This window comes from Nomascus leucogenys, chromosome 18 (assembly GCF_006542625.1).
Source record: "Nomascus leucogenys isolate Asia chromosome 18, Asia_NLE_v1, whole genome shotgun sequence".
Lineage (NCBI taxonomy): Eukaryota > Metazoa > Chordata > Mammalia > Primates > Hylobatidae > Nomascus > Nomascus leucogenys.
In genome coordinates this window covers 16,467,243-16,493,391 of record NC_044398.1, presented here as the reverse complement: position 1 = coordinate 16,493,391, position 26,149 = coordinate 16,467,243, and the positions used below count along the sequence as shown (strand labels likewise).

Below are 26,149 nucleotides of genomic sequence, written 5' to 3'. Positions count from 1 at the left end.
AAGCCCACTTGATCATGGTGGATAAGCTTTTTGATGTGCTGCTGGATTTGGTCTGCCAGTATTTTATTGAGGATTTTTGCATCAATGTTCATCAAGGATATTGGTCTGAAATTCTCTCTTTTGGTTATGTCTCTGCCAGGCTTTGTTATCAGGACGATGCTGGCCTCATAAAATGGGTTAGGGAGGACTCCCTCTTTTTCTATCGATTGGAATAGTTTCAGAAGGAATGGTACCAGTTCCTCCTTGTACCTCTGGTAGAATTTGGCTGTGAATCCATCAGGTCCTGGACTCTTTTTGGTTGGTGAGCTATTGATTATTGCCACAATTTCAGAGCCTGTTATTGGTCTATTCAGAGATTCAACTTCTTCCTGGTTTAGTCTTGGAGGGTGTATTTGTCGAGGAATTTATCCATTTCTTCTAGATTTTCTAGTTTATTTGCATAGAAGTGTTTGTAGTATTCTCTGATGGTAGATTGTATTTCTGTGGGATCCGTGGTGATATCCCCTTTTTCATTTTTTATTGCATCTATTTGATTCTTCTCTCTTTTCCTCTTTATTAGTCTTGCTAGCGGTCTATCCATTTTGTTGATCTTTTCAAAAACCAGCTCCTGGATTCATTAATTTTTTGAAGGGTTTTTTGTGTCTCTATTTCCTTCAGTTCTGCTCTGATTTTAGTTATTTCTAGCCTTCTTCTAGCTTTTAAATGTGTTTGCTCTTGCTTTTCTAGTTCTTTTAATTGTGATGTTAGGGTGTCAATTTTGGATCTTTCCTGCTGTCTCTTGTGGGCATTTAGTGCTATAAATTTCCCTCTACACACTGCTTTGAATGTGTCCCAGAGATTCTGGTATGTTGTGTCTTTGTTCTCATTGGTTTCAAAGAACATCTTTATTTCTGCCTTCATTTCATTATGTACCCAATAGTCATTCAGGAGCAGGTTGTTCAGTTTCCATGTAGTTGAGCAGTTTTGAGTGAGTTTCTTAATCCTGAGTTCTAGTTTGATTGCACTGTGGTCTGAGAGAGAGTTTGTTATAATTTCTATTCTTTTACATTTGCTGAGGAGAGCTTTACTTCCAACTATGTGGTCAATTTTGGAATAGGTGTGGTGTGGTGCTGAAAAAAATGTATATTCTGTTGATTTGTGGTGGAGAGTTCTGTAGATGTCTATTAGGTCCACTTTGTGTAGAGCTGAGTTCAATTCCTGGATATTCTTGTTAACTTTCTGTCTCGATCTGTCTAATGTTGACAGTGGGGTGTTAAAATCTCCCATTATTATTGTGTGGGGGTTTAAGTCCCTTTGTAGGTCACTCAGGACTTGCTTTATGGATCTGGGTGCTCCTGTATTGGGTGCATATATATTTAGGATAGTTAGCTCTTCTTGTTGAATTGATCCTTTTCCCATTATGTAATGGCCTTCTTTGTCTCTTTTGATCTTTGTTGGTTTAAAGTCTATTTTATCAGAGACTAGGATTGCAACCCCTGCCTTTTTTTGTTTTCCATTTGCTTGATAGATCTTCCTCCATCCCTTTATTTTGAGTCTATGTGTGTCTCTGCACGTGAGATGGGTTTCCTGAATACAGTACACTGATGGGTCTCGACTCCTTATCCAGTTTGCCAGTCTGTGTCTTTTAATTGGAGCATTTAGCCCATTTACATTTAAAGTTAATATTGTTATGTGTGAATTTGATCCTGTCATTATGATGTTAGTTGGTTATTTTGCTCGTTAGTTGATGCAGTTTCTTCCTAGCCTCAATGGTCTTTACAATTTCGCATGTTTTTGCAGTGGCTGGTACTGGTTGTTCCTTTTCATGTTTAGTGCTTCCTTCAGGAGCTCTTTTAGGGCAGGCCTGGTGGTGACAAAATCACTCAGCATTTGCTTGTCCATAAAGTATTTTATTTCTCCTTCACTTATGAAGCTTAGTTTGGCTGGATATGAAATTCTGAGTTGAAAATTCTTTTCTTTAAGAATATTGAATACTGGCCCCCACTCTCTTCTGGCTTGTAGAGTTTCTGCCAAGAGATCAGCTGTTAGTCTGATGGGCTTCCCTTTGTGGGTAACCTGACCTTTCTCTCCAGCTGCCCTTATCATTTTTTCCTTCATTTCAACTTTGGTGAATCTGACAATTATGTGTCTTGGAGTTGCTCTTCTCGAGGAGTATCTTTGTGGCGTTCTCTGTATTTCCTGAATCTGAATGTTGGCCTGCCTTGCTAGATTGGGGAAGTTCTCCTGGATAATATCTTGCAGAGTGTTTTCCAACTTGGTTCCATTCTCCCTGTCATTTTCAGATACACCAATCAGATGTAGGTTTCGTCTTTTCACATAGTCCCAAATATCTTGGAGGCTTTGTTTGTTTCTTTTTATTCTTTTTTCTCTAAACTTCCCTTCTCACTTCATTTCATTCATTTCATCTTCCATCGCTGATACCCTTTCTTCCAGTTGATCGCATCTGCTACCGAGGCTTCTGCAATCTTCACGTAGTTCTCGATACTTGGCTTTCAGCTCCATCCACTCCTTTAAGCCCTTCTCTCCATTGGTTATTCTAGTTATCCATTCGTCTAATTTTTTTTCAAAGTTTTTAACTTCTTTGCTATTGTTTTGAATTTCCTCCCATAGCTCGGAGTAGTTCGATCGTCTGAAGCCTTCTTCTCTCAACTTGTCAAAGTCATTCTCCATCCAGCTTTGTTCCATTGCTGGTGAGGAACTGCGTTCCTTTGAGGAGGAGAGGTGCTCTGCTTTTTAGAGTTTCCAGTTTTTCTGCTCTGTTTTTTCCCCATCTTTGTGGTTTTATCTACTTTTGGTCTTTGATGATGGTGATGTACAGATGGGTTTTTGGTGTGGATGTCCTTTCTGTTTGTTAGTTTTCCTTCTACCAGACAGGACCCTCAGCTGCAGGTCTGTTGGAGTTTGCTAGAGGTCCACTCCAGAGCCTGTTTGGCTGGGTATCAGCAGCAGTGGCTGCAGAACAGCAGATTTTCATGAGACCACAAATTCAGCTGTCTGATAGTTCCTCTGGAAGTTTTGTCTCAGAGGAGTACCTGGCCAAGTGAGGTGTCAGTCTGTCCCTACTTGGGGGTGCCTCCCAGTTAGGCTGCTCGGGGGTCAGGGACCCACTGTAGGAGGCAGCCTGTCCGTTCTCAGATCTCCAGCTGCGTGCTGGGAGAACCACTACTCTCTTCAAAGCTGTCAGTCAGACAGGGACATTTAAGTCTGCAGAGGTTCCTGCTGACTTTTTGTTTGTCTGTGCCCTGCCCCCAGAGGTGGAGCCTACAGAGGCAGGCAGGCCTCCTTGAGCTGTGATGGGCTCCACCCAGTTGAAGCTTCCTGGCTGCTTTGTTTACCTAAGCAAGCCTGGGCAATTGCAGGCGCCCCTCCCCCAGCATTGTTGCCACCTTGCAGTTTGATCTCAGACTGCTGTGCTAGGAATCAGCGAGACTCCGTGGGCATAGGACCCTCTGAGCCAGGTTTGGAATGCAATCTCCTGGTGTGTCGTTTTCCAGGCCCCTTGGAAAAGTGCAGTATTAGCGTGGGACTGATCTGATTTTCCAGTTGCCATCTGTTACTCCTTTCTTTGACTAGGAAAGGGAACTCCCTGAACCCCTGTGCTTCCGGAGTGAGGCAATGCCTCGCCCTGCTTTGGCTGGCACACAGTGCGCTGCACCGGCTGTCCTGCACCCACCGTTTGGCACTCCCTAGTGAGATGAACCCGGTACCTCAAACGGAAATGCAGAAATCACCTGTCTTCTGTGTCGCTCAGGCTGAGAGCTGTAGACTGGAGCTGTTCCTATTTGGCCATCTTGGCTCCACCCCCCAACAACCCATTCTCAGGTTTTATATTCACTACTTTATATTTATCAGAAATATTTGATTTATGAAATAATAAAGTAGATAATAGTTTTTTTACATTTTTAATTTTGGCAAAAAATAATTTATCAATAAATAAAAAATATTTTTTTACTTTACTAATAAAAAAATAAAAATATACCCACCCTATGTCAGTTCCTTCTCCTTCCTGTGTCTACTTCTTCTTTGAAAAATATTTGTGGCTTGAAAAGTCCAGGAAGTTATAAGTACTAATTTAGGTGACTTAACAGTATAAGTCAGTAGTATGATATGGGGACTGACTTACAGCATTGAAATAATTGATCTTTTTGTAGTGTAAGTGTGATCATTGGATTTTCATGCTCATGTGTGATGCCTGCCTCCCTCAAACCTTGTTATGACACTAGCACATTATTCGTATGACATGAAAAATAAAATAAAATGATTATGATACTTAGCTTGTGAAATAGAAGGAAATTTTCAATATACTTGGCACAGGAATGTCCACATCAAGAATTTCATGCTGAGTCCTGGGCCCATAGTTTAAAGGATAGGCTCAAAAAGAGTAAGTTGTTTTAAGCCACAGTGAGCTATCACCTCATTACGGGAAGTGTTTAAACAAAAGCAAAATAGGGTGTACCTTGACAAAAAATGTTGGAGAGATAATTTCATTATTGAGAAGTAGAAGAATTAGATCCTCTTAAGTGTTCTTTCCATAAATAAGATTCACTAATTAACAAAAATCATGATGAAAACCTAGGGTATTTTCCCTGTGGTGAACACACATTCAATTAGGCAGACCCTCCTAAGTACTTAGATTTTCCAGAATCACAAGAGAGAAATGTGGTTCTAAAATATGTGGTTCTAAAATAAGTCAAGTTTTCCAATCCCTGTCTAGTTTGTGTCACTATCTAGTACTGCTAGTACTGCTTTGTTATATCTATCTGTTCCTCTCGCCAAGTAGTATCCAATGACCTGACAGGGCTAAAACAGCTTCCAGAGGTACCTAATTTATTTTCAGTGATGTGGTTGGGTATAAAGAGATAATATTTTTGTAAATTGTTACTGAAAATCTATAATTTCTAAAAGAGATGTATATTGGGTGTGTTGATAAGTAGGGGAGAAAGTCAAGATTGCCCTAGAGAAACATGTGAAATATAAAAAGAATAAAGTATTTGGGCTAGGGCATGCACTGGAGATCACTTGTATTCATATTTTAGCATGGAAAGCCATAAACTCCATGAGGATAGGAATTTTTGTTCCGCTGATATATCCTAAGAATAATGCTTGACACATCGTAGGTACTCAGTACATTTTTGCTGAGTCAATGATTATACTTAAATGACCTTTTTCGGATTATATTCATTGGCAGGTAAATGCTGGAAGCCATTACTATTCCCCTTCCTTCTTTGTTTTCTGGGAGTGTAGAAACTCCCAATTTCTAATCAAAGTGATAAACAGTCCCAGTATGACACTTTGTCTGTTGAAGTACAAGTCATGTGAAGTGACTGGCATTATCTGTCTCTGCATAGACAGGACTATTTTGTAAAAACAACAACTTGTTCTGATTAAGTTATGATGTATTTAGTACACACTTCAGTAAGGGCATTAGACTATTTCTTTCAAATGGAATACTATGTGCTTATTTGTATGGGTTTTTTATTTGTTTTTCTGATAGAGAAGCTGTTGTATCTGTGAACTGAAAACACTTAATTTTCTAAGTATCAAGTTTGGGGAAGCAAATATATTTTCTTTCGTCTACTGTTGATGATGATGATGGATGTTTTGTTTGCAACTAAACAATATAGGACCCAAATATTCAATGTAAAAGGACCATATTCTTTAAGAATCATGTAAGAGCCATATCAGGCCTTTTATAATTTATGCCTAATTTATTTCTTTCCACTTCAGGGAATGGCACAAAATGCTCTTAAGACTTTGGAAACCAACAGTCGTGTCTTAATGTAAAAAAGACTTAAATGAGGTGACTTAATTTTTAAAAAGCTTATAATAATTGAGTGGTGTATCCTCAAGACTGACCAGGGTGATTTCAAATGTAAGTTTAGTACCAGTTTCTTTCTAGTGATGGTGTGGTAACTATGTGGGGAGACAGTGCTTGGGTGCAGCTATGAGCACAGCTACTAAGACTGGAAATAAATGTCTGTGCCTTTGTCCTATCACTGTTCTGTATCTTGTTCCAATTACACAGCCACTTTCTTCCACCCACTCCAAGGATCTCTTCATTCAACAAATACTTACGGACCACCTACTGGGAACATCCATGAAGCTAGGGTGAGCCAGGGGCAGGGAGTGGGGATTTATGGGGTACTCACTGGAGCAGTTCTGAGAAATAAGAATTTTAAGGCCTAAGTTTTATTAGAAGGAAAATCGGAGGTGGTGTGTCCTGGCAGAAGAAACAATTTGTGGAGGAGAAGTCATGGCCATCAAACTCAAGTGGGGAAGTGGGGTAAAAAATTAGATAATGACTTTAAAGTACATAGCCTAGAATAAGCATGGTTTCACATGCAGGCCAAGGCAAGAATCTCAGAATGAATTACAAACCAAAGTGTTTACAGCCTCTTTTATAATCATGGTGTGTGCTATGATATTAAGCATATTAACATAAAGGATCTGTGCTGGCCTGTGCAATATTCTTCTAGTCATGCAGGAAAATAAAGATAGAGCCTTGCTGACATTAAGTTTATAATCAAAACTGAAAATTTATTATCCAGATAGAAAGGAAGTGGTGTTTGGGAGGAACTGGTGGAAATAGCACGAGAATTGGATTCATGTCGGGGGATACAGGGAGAGCCCACAGAAAAATGTCATTTTCCATGGGCCTTAAAGGAGAAGCAAGATTTGCACATTTGGGAAAATATGAAAAGGGCATTCTAGGCAGTGGAGATGAAAAAACATGTAATAGAAATTGAAAAAAGTAAGCAATTGAGTCTAAGCCACGTTGTTTCTTTACAGGAGGCACCGTTGGATTTTGGGTGGAACAATTCTTTGTTGTGTGATACAATCACAGTGGTGGAGCTCAACCTTTTCTGGGGAGGCCAGAAAGCTCAGAATCAGCACGAAGGCACAACTTCCACCTCCCCCATTCCAGTCTTTCTAATAACCAAAAGTGCCTTCACACATTTCCATAAACCTCCTAGTAAAGTGATGTTGCCCCACAGTGGGAGGGCATAGTCTGTGGAAAGGTATGTTGTAGCCCTTAGTGCCAAGTGAAGGGGTTTAGATCCGTTTCACAGATTTGGTTTAGTTACTATAGGTGCTACAGGTTTTGAGTAGGAGAGTGACATCATCACAGCTGTGCTTTCGGAAGATTGATTTGAAAATTCTGTGTCAACTGAATGGGAAAAGGGAGAGGCATGACCCACTAAAAGATAATTGAATATTACATGCAGAAGTCAGGATCTGAATAAGAGATGGAGGAAGAAGAATTTTTAAGATGGGACAAATTGCAAATGGACAATATAAATTGATCAGAAATTGAAAACAAATTAGATGATTGTGATGATGGAGGTGAAAGGGAATGAATTTGAGGTTTATAGCCTAGTACCTGGGAAAATAGTGGTTATATTAGAAGAAATTGGAAACAAAATTAAGAAAGGGACACTTTAGGACAGAAATGAATAAATTTAAGTTACTACCAGAAGATCCAGGTTGAGATGATAGAAAATAAAACCACAAGAACTTGAGATGTCACCACTAGATTATGGTAGCCATTCATATAGATGTGATGATTAGAACCATAAATGTGGGATGAGATTGCTAAAGAGCAAAATAAAAATAAAAGAATCAAAGGCATAACCTTAAGAAAACACATCTGGGAGATAAAAGGAAGAGGAACCCAAAAAAGAACAATGAGCAAAGTAAGAGGAAAGTCAGGGAAGTGTGGCTTGCTGGAAACCTAGCAAATGGGAGCATTTCAGCACAGTGATCAGCAAAGCAAGATACTCTAGTGAAGTCCAGAGGGATGAGTACTGACAATTTGGAAATTAGGAAGTGAGCAGTCATCTTAACCAAAGAATAGTTTCAGCAGCATTGTGAGAAACGAGGAGAGGGCAGGGGCCAGAAACTACATTCCTAGATTTTTTCCCCCTTAAGTTGAAAAGTAAACCTAATTGTGGAAAAGAGAATCACTGGGAAGCTCCACCTTGCAGACTTTTACCATAAAGTCCTACCATACTTTTTACTATCAGTTATTTTTTTCTTTATTTGTGTGTTTATTAATTGGTATATCATAGTTATATATATTTTGGGGGTACGTATGATATTTGGGTACATAAACAATGTGTAATAATCAAATCAGGGTAATTGGAATATCCAGCACCTCAAATATTTATCCTTTTTTGTGTTGGAGACTCTACAATTCTTATTATTACACACATATGCCACATGTTTTTTATTTATTCATCTGTTAATGAACACTTAGGTTGATTCCATATTTTGGCTATTGTGAACAGTGCTGCAATAAACATGGGAGTACAGGTACCTCTTTAATATATTGATTTCCTTTCTTTGGGGCTATATACCCAGCATTGGGATTGCTGGATCATATGGTACTTCTATTTTTAGTTTTTTGAGAAACCTCCATACAGTTTTCCATATTTGCTGTACGACTTTATATTCCCACCAACAGTGTACGAGCATTCCCCTCTCTCCACATCCTTGCTAGTGTTATTTTTTGTCCTTTTAATAATAGCTATTCTAACTGGCCTGAGATTATATCTCATTGGGGTTTGATTTGAATTTCCTTGATGACTAGTTATGTTGAACATTCTTATGTCTTCTTTTGAGAAATGTTTATTCAGGTCTTTGGGCCATTTTTTTTTCCCCAACATGTCTAAATAAGCTGTTATTGAAACACAGCCATGTGAGTTCCTTTATGTATTGTCTAGGGTTGCTTTCATACAACAAGGAAAGAGACCATCCACCTAACCTAAAACAGTTACTATTTGGCCTTTTTAAAAAAACTTTTAAGTTCAGGGGTACATGTGCGGGTTTGTTATGTAGGGTAAGCTCATGTCACGGGGCCTGAAGCGTTTGCCTCAGGACCATAGCCCCACGGGTATTTTTACACACAAACTAGAGGCTATTCAAAAGATACACATGAAGTCTATTCCTGGAGATTATTTTGTCACCCAGGTATTAAGCCTAGTACCCATTAGTTATTTTCCTTAATCCTCTTCCTCCTCCCACCCTCTACTCTCCAGCAGGCACCAGTGTCTATTGTTTCCCTCTATGTGTCCATATGTGTTCCTCATTTAGCTCCCACTTATAAGTAAGAACATACAGTATTTAGCTTTCTGTTCCATGTTAGTTTGCTAAGAATAATGGCCCCCAGCTCCATCCATGTTACTGCAAAGGACGTGATCTCATTCTTTTTTATGGCTGCAGAGTATTCCATGGTGTATATGTACCACATTTTCTTTATCCAGTCTACCGATTGATGGACATGTGGGTTGATTCCTTGTCTTTGCTATGGTGAATAGTGCTGCAGTGAACATACACATACATGTGTCTTTATAATAGAATGACTGATATTCCTTTGGATATAAACCCAGCACTAGTATTGCTGGGTCAAATGGTATTTCTGAATTTAGGTCTTTGAGGATTCGCCATGCTGTTTTCCACATGTTTGAAATAATTTACACTCCCACCAACAGTGTATAAGTTGTTCCTTTTTCTCCACAACCTTGCTAGCATCTGTTATTTTTTGGCTTTTTAGTAATAGCCAGTCTGACTGGTGTGAGATGGCATCTGATTGTGGTTTTGATTTGTATTTCTCTAACGATAGGTGATGTTGAGCATTTTGCCTATTTTTTTGGCCACATGTATGTCTTCTTTAGAAAAGTGTTCATGTACCTTGCCCACTTTTTAATGGGGTTGCTTTTTTTTTTCTTGTAAGCTTATATAAGTTTCTTATACATATTAGATAATAGACCTTTGGCTGGGTGCGGTGGCTGATAACTGTAATCCCAGCACTTTGGGAGGCCGAGGAGAGCAGATCGCTTGAGGTCAGGAGTTCAAGACCAGCCTGGCCAAAATGGTGAAATTTCATCTCTACTAAAAATACAAAAAAAATTTAGCCAGGCATGGTGGCACATACCTGTGGTCCCAGCTTCTTGGGAGGCTGAGGTGGGAGGATCACTTGAACCTGAGAGGTGGAGGTTACAGTGAGCTGAGATCACACCACTGCAGTCCAGCCTGGGCGACACAGCAAGACTCTGTCTCAAAAAAAGAAAAAAAAAGATAATAGACCTTTGTCAGATGCATAGTTTGCGGAATTTATCTCCCATTCTGTAAGTTTTCTGTTATACTCTGTTGAATGTTTCTTCTGTTGTGCGGAAGCTCTTTAGTTTAATTATATCCCAATTGTCAATTTTTTCTTTTGTTGTAATTGCTTTTAGTGTCTTTGTCATGAAATCTTTGCCCATTCCTGTGTCCAACATGGTATTGCCTAGGTTGTCTTCCAGGGTTTTTATTGGTTGGGGTTTTACATTTAAAGGTTTAATCCATTTTGAATTAATTTTTGTATGTGGTGTAAGGAAGGGGTCCAGTTTCAACCTTCTGCATATGGCTAGCCAGTTATTTCAGCACCATTTGTTGAATAGGGAATCCTTTCCCATTGCTTGTTTTTTGTCAGTTTTTTTTGAAGATCAGATGGTTGCAGGTGTGCAGCCTTATTTCTGGATACTCTGTTCTATTCCATTGGTCTCTGTTTTTATTTTCGTGTGCTGTTTTGTTTACTGTAGTGCTGTAGTACAGTTTGAAGTTAGTAGCATGATGCCTCCAGCTTTACTCTTTTTACATAGGATTGTCTTGGCTATTCAGGCTCTTTTTGTTCCATATGAATTTTAAAATAGTTTTTTTTATAGCTGTGTGAAGAGTGTCATTGGTAGTTTAATAGGAATAGCATTGAATCTATAAATTGCTTTGGGCAGTATGGTCATTTAAAAAATTTTGATTCTTCCTATTCATGAGCATGGGATGTTTCTCCATTTGTTTGTGTCATCTCTGATTTCTTTGAGCAGTGTTTTGTAATTCTTATTGTAGAGACCTTTCACCTCCCTGATTACCTGTATTCCCAGATATTTTATTCTTTCTGTGGCAATTGTGGATGGGATTGCATTTCTGATTTGGCTCTTGACTTTTGTTGATGTATAGGAATGGTAGTGATTTGTGTACATTAATTTCGTATCCTGAGAATTTGCTGAAGTTTTTTTTATCAGCTTAAGTTTTTGAGCTGAGACTGTGGTATTTTCTAGATATAGGATCATGTCATCTGCAAACAGGAATAACTTGACTTTCCCTCTTCCTATTTACATGCCGTTTATTTATTTCTCTTCCCTGATTGCTCTGGCCAGGACTTCCAATAGTATGCTGGATAAGGAATGGTGAGACAGAGCATCCTTATCTTGTGCTGGTTTTCAAGGAAGTGCTTCCAGCTTTTGCCCATTCAGTTTAATGTTGACTGCGTGTTGTCATAGATGACTGTTATTATTTTGAAGTATGTTTTCTCAATACCTAGTTTATTGAGCATGTTTAACATAAAAGTGATACTGAATTTTATTGAAAGCCTTTTCTGCATCTATTGAGATAATCATGTGGTTTTTGTCTTTAGTTTGCTTATATGATAAATCACATGTATTGATTTGAATCAACCTTGCATCCCAGGCATGAAGCCTCCTTGGTCGTGGTGCATTTGCTTTTTGATGTGCTGCTGGATTCAGTTTGCAGGTATTTTGTTGAGGATTTCTGCATCAAAATTCATCAAAGATATTGGCCTGAAGTTTCTTTTCTTTCTTTTTTTTTTTTTTTTCTGGTTGTCTCTGCCTGGTTTTGGTATCAGGATGATGGTAGCCTCATAGAATGAGTTAGAAGGAGTCCATTCTCCTCAATTTTTTGGAATAGTTTCAGGAGGAATGATACCAGCTCTTCTTTGGACATCTGGTAAAATGAGGTTGTGAATCCATCTGGTCCTGCATTTTCTTCGGTTGGTGGGCTATTTATTACTGATTCAATTTCAGAGCTCATTATTAGTCTGTTCACAGATTCAGTTCCTTCCTGGCTCTGCCTTGGCAGGGTGTCTGTGTCCAGGAATTTATCCATATCATTTAGATTTTCTAGTTTATGTGCATAGAGGTGGTCGTAGTGTTTTCTGATGATTATTTTTATTTCTGTGGGGTCGGCGGTAATAACCCCTTTGTCATTTTTAATTGTGTTTATTTGGATATTCTCTCCTTTCTTCTTTAATAGTCTAGCTAGAGGTCTATCTAACTTATTAATTTTTTCAAAAAACTCACTCCTGGATTCGTTGATCTTTTGAATGCTTTTTGGTGTCTCAGTCTCCTTCAATTCAGCTCTGATTTGGGCTGATTTGTTTCTTTTCTTCTGCTAGCTTTATGTTTGGTTTTCTGTTGGTTCCCTACTTCTTTTAGTTGTGATGTTAGGTTGTTAACTTGAGATCTTTCTAACTTTTTGATGTGGACATTTAGTGCTATAAATTTTCCTCTTAATACTGTCTTAGCTGTGTCCCAGAGATACTGGTATGTGGTATCTTTGTTCTCATTAGTTTCAAAGAACTTGTTGATTTCTGCTTTAATTTCATTATTTACCCAAAAGCCATTTGGGAGTAGGTTATTCATGTAATGAATTTCCATGTAATTATATGGTTTTGAGTGAATTTCTTAGGCTTGATTTCTAATTTGATTGTACCATAGTTTAAGAGAGTGATTGTTATGATTTCAGTTATTTTGCATTTGCTGAGGAGTGTGTTATGTCTGATTATATGATTTATTTCAGGGTATGTGCCATGTGGTGATGAGAAGAATGTATTCTCTCTTGCTTTTGGGTGGAGCGTTCTGTAGATGTCTCTCAGGTCCATTTGATCCAGGGCTGAGTTCAGGTCCTGAAAATCTTTGTTAATTTTCTGCCTCAATGATCTAATACTGTCAGTGAGGTGTTGAAGTCTCCCAGTATTATTTTGTGGGAGCCTAAGACTCTGAAGTTCTCAAAGAACTTGCTTTTATGAATCTGGATGCCTCTGTGTTGGGTGCATATATATTCAGGATAGTGAGGTCTTGTTGTATTTAACTCTTTACTGTTATATAATGTCCTTCTTTGACTTTTTTGATCTTTGGTTTAAAGTCTGTTTCATCTGAAATTAGGATTGTAACCTCCCTTTCTTCTGTTTTGCATTTGTTTGGTAAACTTTTCTCCACTCCTTTATTTTGAGCCTATGGGTGTCATTGCATGTGAAATTGGTCTTGGTTCTTTATTCAGCTTGCCCCTCTGTGCTTAATTGGGGCATTTAGTCCATTTACATTTAAGGTTAGTATTGGTGTGTGGATTTGATCCTGTCATCATGATGTTAGGTGGTTAGCATGCAAACTTGTTTGTGTGGTGGCTTTATAGTGTCACTGGTCTGTATACTTAAGTGTGTTTTTGTAGTGGCTGGTAACAGTCTTTCCACATTTAGTGCTTCCTTCAGGAGCTCTTGTAAGGCAGGTCTGGTGGCAACGAATTCCATCAGTATTTGCTTGTGTGAAAAGGATCTTATTTCTGTCTCAATTATGAAGCTTAGTTTGGCTGGATAGGAAACTCTGGGTTGAGATTTCCTTTCTCTAAGAATGTCGAATATTGGCCCCCAATCTCTTCTAGCTTGTAGGGTTTCTGCTGAAAGGTCCACTGTTAGTCTGATGGGCTTCCCTTTGTAGGTTACCTAGCCTTTCTCTCTAGCAGCTTTAACATTTTTTCTTTCATTTTGACCTTGAAGAATCTGATGATTATATGTCTTGGGGTGATCTTCTTGTGAAGTATCTTACTGGGGTTCTTCACATTTCCTGAATTTGAATGTTGGCCTCTCTAGCTAGGTTGGAGAAGTTCTCATGGATGATATCCTGAAATATGTTTTCCAAGTTGCTTATACTCTTTCTGTCTCTTTCAGGGACACCAATGAGTCATAGATTTTGTTTCTTTACATAATCTCGTATTTCTCCTAGGTTTTATTAATTCCTTTTCATTCTTTTTTCTCTATTCTTTTCTGTCTTATTTCAGAAAGCCAGTCTTCAACCTCTGAGATTCTTTCCTCAACTTGGTCTATTCCACGATTAATACTTGTGATGGCATTGTGAAATTCTTGTAGTGTGTTTTTCAGCTCTATCAGGTTGCTTACATTCTTTTCTATACAGGCTATTTTGTCTGTCCGTTTCTGTTGTTTTATTCTGATTCTTAGCTTCCTTGGATTAGGCTTCAATGTACTCCTACATCTTAATGATCTTTGTTCCTATCCATATTCTAAATTCTATTTCTGTCATTTCCACCATCTCAGCCCAGTTCAGAACCCCTGCTGGAGAGGTGATGCAGTCATTTTTAGGACAAAAGGCACTTTGGCTTTTTGAGTTGTTGGAGTTCTTGTGTTGGTTGTTTCTCATCTTTGTGGACTAATGTTTCTTCAGTCATTGAAGTTGTTGACCTTTGGATTTTTTTTTTTTTTGCTTTTATCCTATTTGATGACCCTGAGGGTTTGATTATGCTATGAAGTAAATTCTGCCAACTGGCTTTGTTTCTGGAAGATTTTAGAAAGTGAACACTTAGCTTTCAGCTCCTGTACTGGGTGCTATAACTCTGGGGGAGTGGTATGGTGACCTGACAGTGTTCTTTGGCTCCTTGAGGTTAGAAATCTGCTACACTAGGGGGGCCGAGGTACTCCCAGAATGCTGGTCAGTACTCTGATGGGTGGTGTCAGCCAAAGCATTTCATAGTGTGGTGACAGCAGGATCTGTCTTCATTCGCGTATGTCAGCAGCAGTGGCAGCCACAGCATGGCAGGGTGCACGCTCATCAGCTGCAGCAGGGTGCTAATGGGTGTCAGCGTACCTGCCTCCATGCCGACATTCACCACAGTGGTGGAGACATGACTCAGGGGAAAGGGAGGGGAGGGGCCCCTGCTGGTGAATGTGCATGCAGTCACACTGGTGGTGGTATTAGCATGGGGATTATTGCCCACTTTTAATTGGATTTTTTGTTTTTGTTTTTGTTCTTTGTTTTTGCTACTGAGCTGCTTGAGTTCCTTATATGTTCTGGTTGTTAATCCCTTGTTGGATGGTTAGTTTTTAAATATTTTCTGCCATTCTGTAGGTTGTCTCTTTACTTTGTTAATTGTTTTCTTTGCTATGCAGAAGCTTTTTTAACTTGATATATCCCATTGGTCTATTTCTGCTTTTTTCACCTTTGCTTTTTAGGTCTTACCTAAAAAAAATCTTTGCCCAGACCAGTGTCCTATAATGTTTTCCCAATATCGTCTTCTAGAAGCTTCCTAGTTTCAGATCTTATGTTTATGTTTTTAATCGATTTTTATATATGGTGAAAGAAGGGAATCTACTCTTATTCTTCTGCATATGAATATCCAATATTCTCAGCACCATTTATTAAACAGACTGTCTTTCCCTGATGTATGCTTTTGGCACCCTTGTCAAAAATCAGTTGGCTGTGATAGTGTGGGTTTATTTCTGTATTCTCTATTCTGTTCCATTGTTCTATATGCCTTTTTTCATGCTAGTACCATACTGTTTTAGTTACTATAGCTTTGTAGTACAATTGAAAACCGTGTAGTATGATGTCGAGCTTTGCATTTTTTACTGAGGATTGCTTTAACTATTCAGTCTTTTGTGTCCATACACATTTTAGGATTTGTTTGTAATTACCTGAAGAATATCATTAATATTTGATAGGATTCTACTGAATCTGTAGATCACTTTAGGTAGTAGACACATTTTGGCAATATTCTTCAAATCCATGAGCATAGAATATGTTTCCATTTTTTTTGTGTCCTCTTCAATTTATTTCATCAGTGTTTTACAGTTTTCATTGCAAAGATCTTTCACTTCTTCATTAAATTTATTCCTACTTGTGATATATATTTTTAGCTATTGTAAATGTTGCTGCTTTCTTATTTTTTATTTTCAGATTGATCACTGTTAGTTTGCAGACATACTATTAATTTTTGTGTCTTGGTTTTGTATCCTGCAGCTTTGCTAAATTTATTGATCTATTCTAAGAATTTTTTGGTAAAGTAGGCCTTTCTAAATATAAAATCATGCTATATACAAACAAGGATAATTTGACTTTCTTCCTTTTTAATTTGGATGCCCTTTCTTTCTTTCTTTTGCCTAGTTGCCGTGAGTAGAACTTCCAGTACTATGTTGGATAAAATTGGCAAAAGTGGGCATCATAGACTTGTTCCAGATCTTAGTGAAAAGGCTTATAGTTTTCCCCATTCACTATGATTGCTATAGGTTTGTCACATATGGCCTTTATTGTGTTGAGATATATTTCTTCTATGCAAAATTTGTTGAAGGTTTTTATCATAAAGGGATATGGAATTTTATCAAAAGCTTTTTCAGTATCTATTGAAAGGATCATAGGGTTTTTGTCCTTGATTCTGTTGATATGCTGTATCACATTTTTTGATTTGCACATATTGAAAGATTCTTGCATTCCTGGGATGAATCCTACTTGGTCATGGTGAATGATCTTTTTAATGTATTGTTGATTTTTGTTTGCTAATATTTTGTTGAAAATTTTTGCATCTATGTGTGTCAGATATATTGTCTGTAGTTTCCTTTTTTGTTGAGTCTGTCTGGTGTTGGTATCAGGGTAATTTTTCAATATTGCCTTTTGTCTTCAGAATCTACATAATGCAATAGGTTTTTAAGCAATTCTAGCAGCATTTTCTAAAGTATGTTTTTATACAGTGAACTCAAGCTTGTGGAGCTAAATATTAGTATGAGCTCTCATGATTATTAATAAGTAAGTAAATAAGATATCCTGGACTTGTAGGTGGTTCACACTTAGATTAACCTTAAATACATAAACAGATTTTTTTAAAAAGCTTTAAACCTTAAGATACTTTTATGTAATTCAGAAGGTAATGTTAGTGCTGAAAAATATTTTGTTCATAACATTATTTTTAAATGTCATTTTAAATGTGAGGCTGAAATGAAATGTCATTTGTAGCAGGATGTTTAACCAAATGGAGAATGTCTGACTATTTCTCCCCAGAACCTTGTCTTGAGGGTTAATATTAAAATTACTCATGCCCATAAATCCTAAGAACTTCTATACCCAGTCATGACAAGTTTTCCAACCAAAAGACCTTATACAAATCTAAGCAATCATTCATCCTCTTCCTTGTACTACAATCAAGATTACAAATTATAGTTCTATAACTGAAAGTCTCCGGACTCTCATTTTATGTGTCGTAACTGACAATGCTAGTGTCCCCTACATCCTAATTAGATTTAGAGAGGTTTTCTGCATTCTTTTCAAGAAGAGAGTATTCTAACTTCATATCTGCACTGAACCAAAAGTTTAGGACTGGCAGTTCACTCCAGGTTTCTTGGAGTATATAAGCTGGTTGGGGCAATGATCTGGGAAAGGTAGTGTTAAAAAGCAATGAAACAGACTTAAACATAAATGTCACTAAGTCTATTATATGTACACCAATAGTCATTATTTTTTCATCCTATACTTTCTATTTTTTTCTGTTCTAAGGCTGCATTTGTTAGCAATATTCTATAAAATAAGATTTGCCATTTTGGATTACACAAGGGGAATGGGACAAGGATAATTTAAAACAAGGATAATTTAAAACAAATCTAAGCAGTCCTACCGTTACAGATGGTTAGTATAACAGACAGTGTGCAGAAACTGGGTCTAGGGAGCTGAAACAGAACTACACTGAGATCCAGAAGCTATAAGGTAATTGCTCCATAGAAATAATGAACTGGTTTTGGGGAACTTGAGAGTCAAATGTTGTTTCTAGTAATTAGCAAGGTATCAATATGATATTGCATAGTTTATTATTTAAAAAATAACTTTAATCTCTGTCATGTTTGTGCAGAAATAAAATAATGGTACTTGTAGCACAATAAAATTCTACTTTTTGCCTAATGGAGGGCAACATGAGTTAGATATCTCACAAAATAAATTACATTTTTTTTTCAATTTGTCAATTTCTGCTCGTTGAAAGCTACATTAAAGTCATGAATCTGCTTTTGAACATGTAGATAACTTCTGGGCATGTTATGGTTGTGAGCTTGGTAAGAAAGTTTACAGAGGAAAAGATGATTTATTCTCATGCATCTGAGATCTGGCAGGTACTTTCCTAGAGCTACCATATTTAATTCTTGCAATGGTCTTGTGACATACACATTATTGGGCTCATTTTATTATAAGAAGAAGAAATCCAGAGATTTAGGTGACTACTCCAAAGTTAAAGAACCAAAAAAAAATGCTTTAGGATTTGAACACTAATAATTTTCTTGGTTTTAGAATTATTTCATCAGTGAGAGTTTAATTGACTCATAATTGTGTAATTCTCCAAAGAATATAGACTTTTCTACTACCCCTTGCTATAAAAGACATGATAAAGAAAATATCCCAGGAATCTTACTTTTCAACATTTAAGTCTGCAATGCTTTTGACTGTCATATATTTAGGGCTTGCTATTTCATAATTGAAGGCCTTAGCTCCATTAGAAAGGATGTCAATATTACTTGACATTTATGTATCACTTTATTATTAAAACAGGTTTTACAATTTCTGTATCATACTTAGTAAGGTTTGATACCAAGAGAGATTTTGGGGGTTCTGTAAGATTACACAGCAAAGAGAGGGAGGAAGTTAAAATACAGTTCTTGCCAAATCATTTAACATCCTTATTTACTTAACAGGAACTCCCTGAAGTAAAAAATGATGGATCAGTGTGTTATGCAATTTTGGCATAATATTTTCAAAAATCTAGTAGTCAAAGCTTTTGACTAAAAATTGAAAGGCTGATTTTTATGGGTGGTGTTGGGTATAAAAGTGTATATTTCAACTTGTTAGAGCAATATATGGTCCCTTGAACACGCACATCAGCGATACTGGAAAAAACAATTTGACTGAATTTTAAAAATTGCATTATTTCAAGGTATATGTTCTTATTTTCTTTTTTCTTTTCTTTTTTTTTTTTTTTTTTTGAGATGGAGTCTCGCTCTGTCGCCCAGGCAGGAGTGCAGTGGCGCAATCTCGGCTCACTGCAAGCTCCGCCTCCCGGGTTCATGCCATTCTGCCTCAGCCTCTCCGAGTAGCTGGCACTACAGGCGCCCGCCATCACGCCTGGCTAATTTTTTTGTATTTTTAGTAGAGACGGGGTTTCACCATGGTCTCGATCTCCTGACCTCGTGATCTGCCCGCCTCGGCCTCCCAAAGTGCTGGGATTACAAGCGTGAGCCACCACGCCCGGCCTTATGTTCTTATTTTCTTTAAAATAATATTTTGTATTAAAACTTTCTGCTTAGGATCCAGGGCAATATACTTAATTTTTAAAGAATTTACTATCATGAAAAACCATTTTTCTGAATATCAGATCTTTAATCAGTTAAATAAATTATATAACTTAATGTGTTCCTCTTTAGGTTGTTATTATAGGTGAGTTCAAAATAAATTTGAGGTTCTATCTCAGCAACTGTATTAGCCTGGTTGTTAAGTTTGCTTCTTTTGTCTACTTTGTTTTTTATTATTTATTTCCATATCAACAAGGACTTTGTACTATCTCAAGTCATTTTTCTAATCTGGAAAATTATTAGCTAAAAATGAATAATTGAATAAGAAATGAACATTTCCCAAAGACTTTAGCTCTAGGTAACATAGTGACCTAAGAGAATGTACACTTACTCTGTCTCACATATAGGTGCTATTGAATATTTTTGGTGGTGATGTTGAAGGTATTTGAGTTATGTTGGTGGTGAGTGGAGGCCAGAGAGTTACTTAATATGTGGACTGGCATAGTGTTAAGTCTGGAAGGAACTGTGGTGAACAGTTTCTTTGCTTATGGTGCAGTTTCTTTTGAAGGACTTAAAGCAAGTACTGGAACTCATTTCCTAAGACACGCTGAGGTCACTCATTCCCACCAAATTAAAAAAAAAAAGTAGAAGAAGAAAAGAAAAACACCTGTAATGAGTTTTCAGAGGCTTATATGGTGTTACTATATTTTTTCAGAATGTATTGTTGTGTAACAAGAAATATTTCATGGGTGATCCAAAGTATAGGAGTTCTGTGATAGAAAAGCAAACTCTAGCATGGGGGCACCCTAGGAGAAATGGGCCAAAAATTGAAGGGAATATTACAGCCATGACTGCAAAACTGCCTGTCAGCATTCCAGAAATAATTCATGGTTGTGCCCTTAAGCGAATACTTAAGTTTATGGCCTGTGCCTATGAACCAAGCTTTGTGGATGTTAATAAAGAGTTGACAGCTATCTTTCCATTGAAGTCTTTGCCTCTCTGAGTGGAATATATTGTCAACTGCCAATAAATAATAATCATTATTTCAGTTGCTGCCAGATGCTGCCTAGAAATCATGGAATTCAAAGGCAAATATTTGAAAGCCTGAACAAAAGTATAATTTCAGTCATTTGTTGCAGTTCTTTGTAGCTTTTCTCAAGAAAGAGCTTTTATAACAAACGTATATATGTAAGGGTTTATTTCTGGGGTCTCTGATCTATTCCCTTTGTCTATGTGTTTGTTTTTATGCCAGTACCATATTGTTTTGATTACTATACCTTTGTGATATAATTTCAAAATCAGGGAGTGCGATGCCTCTAGCTTTGTTCTTCTTGCTGAAAATTGCTTTGGTTATTTGGTGTATTTTGTGGTTCCATATGACTTACAATTTTTTTCTCTTTCTGTAAAAAATGCCATTGGGATTCTGATAAAGATTGCAGTGAATTTATAGATCACTTAGGGTAGTACAAACATTTCAACAATATTAATTCTTCCAATCATTGAACACAGATATCTTTCCATTTCTTAATATCTTCTTAAATTTCTTTCATCAATTTTTTCTAGTTTTTAGTATCCAGATCTTTCATCTTTCCAGTTAGATTTATTCCTATTTTGTTCATTATGTAGCTATTGTAAATATAATTATTCTCTTGATTTGTAGTTCATCATTAGTGTATAGATACTCAACTGATTTTTCGTATGTTTTGAATCCTGCAGCTTTACTGAATTTGCCTATTAGTTCTAACAGTTTTTGGTGGAGTTTTTATGGTTTTCTATACATAAGACCATGTTGTCTACAAACAAGAACAATTTGAATTCCTCATTTCCAATTTAGATGCCAATTATTTCTTTCCTTTGTCTAATTGCTCTGGGTAAGACTTCCAGTACAACGTTGGATAGAACTGATGAGAATGGGCATCCTTGTCTTATTCCTGATCTTAGGGTAAAGGCTTTCAAATTTTCGTCATTGAGTGTGATGTTAGCTGTGGATTTGTCATAAATGGACTTTACTGTGTTGAGGTACATTCCCTCTATACCTAGTTTGTTGAGAGTTTTTATCACAAAAGAATGTCAAATATTATCAAATGCTTTTTTCTTCATCTATTGAGATGGTATGTTTTTCTGTCCTTCATTTTGTAAATGCGATGTATTACATTTACAGATTTATGTATTCTTGAATTCTTGGGATAAATCCCACTTCTTGATGTTGAACATTCCTTTTAATGTGCTATTAAATTTGGTTTGCTAGTAATTTTTGAGGATTTTTGCATCTGCATTTATCAGGGATATTGGCCTGTGATTTTCTTTTCTAATGGTGTCTAATAGTGGTGTAATAGTGTTTAATATTTTCATATATTTAATGTTGCTAATTAACCTTCTTTTGTTTCAACTAAAATATTAAATAACTCCCGTTTCTTGTAAGGTAGGTCTAATGGTGGTGAAGTTTCTCAGATTTTGCTTTTCTGGAAAAGTCTTTTTCTTTTATTTCTTGGAAGGTTGGCTTTTCCAAGTAAAGTATTATTGATTGACAGATTTTTTTGTCTTTCAGTACCTGGAGTATATAATCCGCACTCTCCTGTGCCTGCAAGTTTTCTGCACAAACATCCACTGATAATCTCATGAGGGTTCCTTTGTATGTGACTAGTTGTTTTTCTCTTTCTGTGTTCAGAGTTTCTTGTAACTGATTTTTATTTGTTATTTTTAAAAATTTTAATAAATATATATATATATATGTATAAAATAAAATGCCATGTTGACCAGGCTGATCTTTAACTCCTGGGCTCAAGTGATCCTCCTGCCTCAGCCTACCAAAGTGCTGAGATTACAGACATGGGTGTCATTCAATTTTAATAATATGATTATAATGTGTCCCAGTGAAGGCTTTTTTAATGAATCCTTTGGGCGTCATAGATCTGGTGTTCATTTTACTCTCCAGATTGGAAAGACTTCTGTTACGATTTCTTTAAATATGCTTTCTGCCCTTTTCTCTGCTGCTTATGGGGCTTCCATAATGCATCTATTAGTTTGCTTCATGGAATCCCATAATTCCCATAGGCTTTCTTCATTCTTTTTCATTTCTTTATTTCTGTGACTGGAGAATTTTAAATGATCTGTCTTTGAATTTACTGGTTCTTTTTTCTGCTTGAGTCTGCTATTGAAGCTTACTATTATATTTTTTCATTTCATTAATTTTATTCTTCTGCAGAATTTGTCTTGTTCTTTTTTATTAATATGTTTCCATCTTTTTGTTGAACTTCTCATTTTGTTCATGTATTGTTTTCCTGATTTTATTTAGGTGTCTATCTGTGTTCTCTGGTGGTTCACTGTGCTTTTTTAAAACAATTATTTTGAATTCTTTGTTAGACAATTGTTAGATGTCTATTTCCTTGGGATTAGTCACTGGAACTTTATTTCGTTCCTTTGGTGGTGTTGCGTTTCTTTGATTCTTTGTGTTTCTTGAAGCTGTTTGATGGTATCTTCACATTTGAAGAAGGAGTCATCTCCTTCAGTGTTTACTGTCTGACACTGGGAAAGAAAAACCTTGACCAGTCAGCCCCGTTAGAGATTTTGTATGTAGAGGCACCCACTCTATTCCTCTTTTCTCTTCAAAGAGGTAAGTATTTAGATTTTGTATATTCTCTTGATCGTGCAAAGCCAGGCTTGTTGCTAAGAGACTCTCACCTATTTTCCTTAAGACAGTGTCCTGAGTTGTTTAATATAGTATGACTCCTCCCAATCCAGCGGAGTCAAGCCAGCTGCTGATATTTGCTTGCCATCTTTGGGAGCTTGCACATGCTGTCTTGCAAAGGCTCGGATGTTTTGTCTGTGGGTGAGCATAGGGTACCACATGTAGTAGACAGCAGGGCTCTAACCATTTTAGTTGAGGGGCATGGAATCCTGGGAATACATATCAGTTAGTTGGAGGAGTCCACAGGGGTCGTGGGTAGAGATCCTAGTGGAGACCATCATGAACCAGCCAGTGGGATTTATGGCCATTTGTTGAGATATTCATACAGGCTGCCACGGCCCCTACTCCTTTTCCCTGTTCCTAGTGTCCCCAAGATTATTTCATTTTGCTAATCTGCTTAGTATTCTGGGTGGGATGAGACAGAAGTGGGTCTCCTTGGAAGGAAGGAAGCTGCTCCCACTTTTCTTCATAAGAGAAATTGTAGGATGAGGGTTAGTTGAGTTATGAGTCACCATGCCTTGGCTGCACTTGAAAAATGAATCAAAAGTCAACAAGGAGGCTGGGCATGGTAGCTCTCATCTGTAATTTCAGCACTTTGGGAAGTCGAGGATGACTTGAGGAGGATGACTTGAGGCCAGGAGTTTAAGACCAGTCTGTGCAACACAGTGAAACCCCTGTCTCTACAAAAAATAAAAATAAATAAAAATAAATAAAAAATTTAAAAATTAGCTTAGTACAGTGGTGCATTGCTGTAGTCCCATCTTGTCAAGAGGCTAAGGTGGGAGGATCATTTGAGCCCAGGAATTTGGGGCTGCAGTGAGACATGATCCTGCTACTTCCCTCCGGCCTGGGCAACAGATTAAGACAGTCTCTTTTAAAAAATAAATCAACAGGCCGGGTGCCGTGGCTGACACCTATAATCCCAGCACTTTGGGAGGCTGAGGCAGGCAGGTCACCTGAGGTCAGGAGTTTGAGACCAGCCTGGCCAACATGGTGAAACCCTGTTTCTACTAAAAATACAAAAATTAGCTGGATGCGGTGGCATGTGCCTGTAATACCCAGGAGGCTGAGGTAGGAGAATTGCTGGAACCTGGGAGGTAGAGACTGCAGTGAGCCAAGAATGCACCACTGCACTCCAGCCTGGGTGACAGAGCAGGACTCTGTCTCAAATAATAATAATAATGATAAACAAGATAAATCAATCAACAAGGAATATTTAACAGCAATAACTATAAAGTGTACATTCAAACTAAATGCATCTTTTATGGGTCTCTCTTGGCACTTGGTGACATAGGTAAAGTGAAATTGTTTTTCATGTGCTTTGTAATGCATCTATTCTTGGATTTTGGTTGTTGTTGTTGTTCCACTGTGATGCTGGAACAGTGGAATCTTAGTTGGATTCTTGAGCTCACATAAAGGTATTTTTGACCATGAGTGTTTGTTAAAATTGGTGTTTCTTCTGGGGGTTGAGGGCTGGGACCTCCAGTTCCACAATCTTGCTGATATCACTCAAATGAGATAATTGTGGATAATAATTGCTAACATGCATGTAGCTCTTATATGTGCCAGACACAGTTATAAATAATTTTTATATATTAACTCATTTAATCCTTACAATAAACTTATATGGCAGATATTATTGTGTATACATTTTTAAAGATAAGGAAAGTGAAGTACAAAATATTCTTGTAACTTGCCTAATTTAGAGAAAGAAGCTCAGAAGTTAAGATTCATACTTAGATGATCTGGCTTTATAATCCATACTGTTGCCTACCATACTACATGCTACCATATCAGGAAAATCATATAAATTATGAAATAGAAAGGGACTGTGTGCAAAAAACAAAAATGCCTTGCTACAGATGGTGACATTTGAGTTGATAGTTTTATAGCATAAAGGAACAAACCATGTAAAATTCTAGGAGAAGAGCTTTTCAGGCAGAAGAAACAAATGCAAAAGCATCCAGATGGGATGACTGCAACCTGTTTGAATGAAGAGATGCAGTTTTGAGTAGGGAATAGGGAAGATAGGGCAAGGACCAGATCATGTAGGGCTATGCTTTGGAAGGAGATTTCATTCTAAGGGTACTTCAGTAAAACAGGAAGAATTTAATCAGATCCCTGATGGCTGTATGACAAGTGGATTATAAGGGAACAAGATGGAAGTAGGAAGCTATTGAAATTGTCTGAGAAAGAATCATAGTGGACTAACCAAAGGTGGTGGTTGTGGAAACACTTAAACTTGTCACATTGAGATGATGTTTTGGAAAGAGTGGTAATAGGAATTAGTGGATGTAGAATGTGCTAAAAGGGCATCATGAGGTGTAGACTCTCTGGGGTTCCAGGTCAGAGCATCAGAGTGGATAGTGTTGCCATTTACTGAGCTGGGAAAGATTTGAGGAGATGTCATGAGGTGCAGGGGAGAAACAAATTCCGTTTGGTCAATATTGTTTCAGATACCCAAATAAAAGTGTCAGGTGGCAGAGAGATTTCTACTTTGAAGTTCAGAAAAGAACTTTAGGCAGGAAAACTTGGAGTCATTAACATTTTGATATTTAAAACCATTGGATGGGATAGGGATAATATAACATAGAGGGAGGATTCAGCCATCAGAAAAGGAAAGCAATGAGGCCTAGTTCAAAATTCAGCTATCAGGGAAGGAGTAATCTACAGAAAACAACTGAGAATGAATAGCCATAGAAGGAAAAAGAGAATCACGAGACTGTGGATAGTGGAACACTAAGGAAATAGTTTCAAGAAGGATATGTTTAATCTGTGGCAATTCCTGCTTGAGACCTTAAGTACGATGAGAACCTGAGACTACTTTTTGGATTTTGGTCACAAACAGAAGTAATAAAAACACTTTGATTCAGTGTGACTTTGGCAATTATGGCTCTGGATGCTAATTAAATTTCTAAATAAGGTGGATTAAGGGACACTTAAAGTAGTGATATTCAAAGTGTGGTCCCCAGACCAGGAGTATCAGCATCACCTGGAAACTTAGAAATGCAAATATTGAGGCCCTACCCTAGATCTACTGAAACAGAAACTTTGGTGATGTGGTCCAACTGTGTTTTGATCATCATCCAGCTGATTCTGATGCAAACTACAGATTCACCTGGAGCCAGTGGTGTGCATGAGTGGCCTAGTAGAGAGTCTGGGGAGCAGAATGTACACTTTTATTCACAACTCTGTGTCACCCGTGACTTGAAATTGGCCATGGTGGGAGTACAGAAAACAGAAAAGTCAGAAATCTTCAACGTTACAGATTAGTTCTGTTCTCACCCTGCCCTGCTACCATCACC

At 37.4% G+C, this 26,149-nt stretch overlaps 1 protein-coding gene and 1 non-coding gene across 2 annotated transcripts in view; both read left to right on the top strand.

Annotated features, from left to right (window-relative positions):
• CTNNA3 (catenin alpha 3) overlaps nucleotides 1-26,149 on the top strand; it is a 1,790,392-nt gene that overhangs the window by 1,061,042 nt on the left and 703,201 nt on the right. The window lies entirely within an intron of this gene.
• Nucleotides 4,140-4,241, top strand: LOC115831381. The gene has a single exon (XR_004026895.1). It is a non-coding gene; the product is annotated as a small nucleolar RNA U13 (small nucleolar RNA).